Raw genomic sequence first — 4,234 nt, 5'->3', positions numbered from 1 at the left:
ACACACACACACACACACACATATATATGTATATATGTATATAAACACACACACATATATACACACATATATATACATACACACACATACTAACATACACACACACACACACACACACACGCATACACACACACTGAGTGGCCAGATTATTATGACCACCTGACATTTATAGGCAAATTAGCTGTACACTGCATCGTTTGGGATATGGAAGCCGAAGGCCTGTTTGAACACCTTTGCTGTCTGCAGTTACCAAGATAAAACATCTCCAATTCGCACAGGAACACAAGGATTGGACAGTTGAGCATTGGGAAAAAGTGATGTGGTCATATGAATCACGTTTCCAGTTGCATCATGCAGATGGCAGAGTGAGAATTTGGCGGAAACAGCATGAAAGCATGCAGCCCACATGCATGAGTACAACCCTTCAAGCTGGTGGGGGCAGTGTTATGGTTTGGGGCATGTTTTCCTGGCATGATTTGGGCCCTTTAATTCATGTGGAACAATGTCTGAATAGCACAACATACCTAAGTATTGTTGCTGATCAAGTTCATCCTATCATGTTGATGGCGTATCCCAATGGAAATGGCTTCTTCCAACAAGACAATGCGCCATGCCACGGTGCTCGTATTGTGCAGGAGTGGTTTCAAGAATATGAGGGAGACTTTACCTTGCTTAGGTGGCCCCCACCATCACCAGATCTCAATCCAATTGAACATTTGTGGGACGAAGTTAAAAGAGCCATCGGGCAGCTGATTCCACAGCCATCAAATCTCACAGAACTGGACAGTGCTATTCATCAGGCATGGTGTCAGATTCCTTGCATCACCTTTCAACATCTCGTGGAGTCAATGCCAAGAAGAATCACTGCAGTATTGAAGACAAAAGGGGGCCCAACGAAGTACTGATGGGGCGGTCATAATAATCTGGCCAATCGTGTGTGTGTGTGTGTGTGTGTATACACATATACATACATACATGCACACACACACATATATATACATTTTCAACTAAACTGAGTCATTCAATTTTCAAAACCTCAAATTATATTTCTTTTTAAGTGTTATTTTATATGTAAATTTATAGTTTAACATTTTTATTTCACTAAAAGTTGTCTTGATCATCATTATAGTGTGTAAGTTCAGGTACTAAGTATCCTGAAATAGAGGTTAGACTTTCCCCCACCCTTGTAGTCCTCTCTATGGAGCCCTATTGATTTAAAATTATGAATGCTTCCCCTATTTCTTTTTCCACTGTCTCTTTCCCTGCTCATAACTTACCTCTATTTTCTTTCTCATTATGAGAGTGAGAGTCTCTTTTCCTGGTTACTGGTTACTCAATATGAGAAATAGGGTTTTGTCTGGGAAAATATGGACATAAACAGGAATTCAGGAATTTCCCCTTTTAAAATTTAAGTTCTCCAGTCAAAACACAAAAGGTCTTTATTTCCCAACTTTTATAAAGATTTCTTTTCCTGGATTTAGTTTCCAAGCCTCAGTAGCTGTGGCTCTTTTTATCAAGCCCTATGATATAGTTGACTAATATTATTTTCACTATCTACTTAAAATGTTCTGTGAAAGTGTCATAGCATTTCAATTATCCAATGTTAGTTATTGATTTGGGGGAAATTTCTGGCACCATTTTTTTCCTTAGTGGTTCATTACCAAGTCAAATTTACTAATTCCATTGAATTTACCACAATTCTATCTTGGGAATTAATAACATTCCCTTTTACTTGAGAAACCATTTCTTCCAGCCACTTGGCAATTGTGGTTGCCGTTATGTCTAGTGAAATGCCACTAAAAAAACTTCTACCTCTAAATTAAAGTTCTAAAAAAACTTTACATAAAAAAATAATAAAAATAAGAAACCCAAGCTTTTTTTTCCTGTATTTGCTAAAGATTCTCATTGTTCACAATACCCTCTAGAGCACTGGCAATGCTACATGGGCCAAATGTTTCTACTCTAGCGATACACTTGATTTTAGAAAGGAAAAAATATCTAGGAAAAAGGCCCTAGCATTGTCTTTCAGGGGGGTCTAATATTGCCTCTTTCAGGGCTGTGGCCACACCCCAGATAAAACCAACTATCTGAGAATGGAGATTTAGTCATTAGCAGCAGCAGTCTTTTACTTACTCAGTGAAGAAGGGTTCAAGCATGAGAGAGCTGTCCTCTCTTTACTTCACCTAATATACTTGCTCCATTTTGGGGTTCTTGCTCTGATCCAGAGCAACATCAACCAGTGTTTATTTTTTCGTTTCTCTGATCATTTTTCTTTGTCTATCTTGTATCTCATAGTTTTTGAAAATTTAAAAGTCCAATAAATCTGTTCCCACATTAGTTACGATCTTGTCCTTACCAATTGCATTTAACAGCATAAAATTTTAGATTTCACATAGTATCAGTATTCTCTGGCAAGTAAGGTTGAGCAATGAAGAAATATACTAGACAAAGTCGAGGGTGGACTCTTTCTAAAAATAAAAATAATCTCTTATTTACTAGGAAATGGACCATTTTTGTTTGATAAGGTTTCAGAACATAGGAACTGTTATAAATCCTATATGAAAGAACCCATAGGGGAGGCCAGTGATCAAGATCAAGAACTAATTAGGGGGTAGGTAGGAAAATAGAATCATTTATAGAAGAGGGGTCTAATTAATGCATCTTGAAACATGGCATTCCGTGTGTGTGTGTGTGTGTGTGTGTGTGTGTGTGTGTGTGTGTGAAATTATAGAATTAGGGGATTGAGAATTATGGAGCTAAAATGGTTCTTTGAGTTCTAGTCCCTGCCTATTTAGGCACCAAGGAGTTACATGGCTCTTTTGTGCTATGTTTGGCATCTCTAAAATTAACTCTGATTAACTCTGTGGTTTGCTATCTCAGAACAAAACATATTTTTCCTATTCTTACAACTAATGTATATTTAAGTCATAAAAATAATAGAGCCACTTAGCTGAATATTGTGCCTGTCTTCTAAAGAACCCCAAATATTCTCTCCCCATTTCTCCTTAAAGAAATTAGGTGATTTAATATATGAGAAAATATTACTATTCTTATTTTATAAATTTAGAATTAAGTCTCAGTCAGATAATCTAAAAATCATTCCATTGTTTTCAGAAAATGAATCTAGTCACATAGAACTATGTATGCACTTTGAGTATCTTCCTCAGTCATTGACATGAGTTGTTAGTGAATTTCACAGCTATACTAACACACTCCTTCTTACCTAATACTTCTTGGGTCCTTTGGAGCTACTCTTATTTGTTATATTACATACACACACACACACACACACACACATTCTTATTTATTATTAACTTTTCAGAGAAGTATGAGGTCATTACCCATGTTACTGTCACCTTGTTGCCAGTTAAATTAGTTTAAATGGTCCTGGAGTTTCTCTCAGAGGCTTACTGATTAATATTATCAGTCTCTTCATTCAATGTTTTGGCTTTATTGGCTGTATTCATCTCATTATACAAACATCTTTCATGAGAATGAAATAAAATAACATAAATCTATGTACACCACTTACCCTAGTATACATAGTTCATAGTGTTCAATTATTGCCGATGATAACATTGACTATAATGTTGATAAAGATGATGGGGGAATGTGTGTTACTTAAAGTCATGTTTTATAGAGGGTTTCTAATGATATGAAAGAACACTCATGAATATACTAGTATATGTTCATATATATGAATGCAAGTTATACATACGGCATATTATGAACAATATTGAGCAAAAAAAGACTTGAAGGAAATGAATTGAAACGTTAAGTGTCCACCTCTGAGTGGTGCAATGATGGGTTATTTCCCCTTATTGTTTTGTGGAGACTCTTCTCTAATTTTCTATGATGGGCTTATCTTACATTATTATGAGAAAAAAATAGAAAAGGTACAAGCGAGGAAAAAGCAAGACTGTAATATTATACTTGTAAAGTGATTGTGGGTGTATAAACTGTTCACATCCAATATGGTAACCCGTCAAGGGAGACAATCATTTTCCATTTCCAATAAAGTAACGGAGGTTCAGAGAGGTTAAGTGATTGGAATGGAAATGAGTTAGGTGCAGGACGCAAACCAAGACACCGCTTATTTTACTTCTAGGCCTCTGTGCTTTTCCTTCATGCTTGCCGCTTCCTGGACTGGTGTGTGTGTGTGTGTGTGTGTGTGTGTGTGTGTGTGTGTGTGTGTGTGTGTGTCTGGGGGGGGGGGAGACAGAAGTGGGGGGGG

This window comes from Myotis brandtii, unplaced genomic scaffold (genome assembly GCF_000412655.1).
Source record: "Myotis brandtii unplaced genomic scaffold, ASM41265v1 scaffold34, whole genome shotgun sequence".
Lineage (NCBI taxonomy): Eukaryota > Metazoa > Chordata > Mammalia > Chiroptera > Vespertilionidae > Myotis > Myotis brandtii.
Note: the sequence above shows the minus strand (reverse complement) of the source record.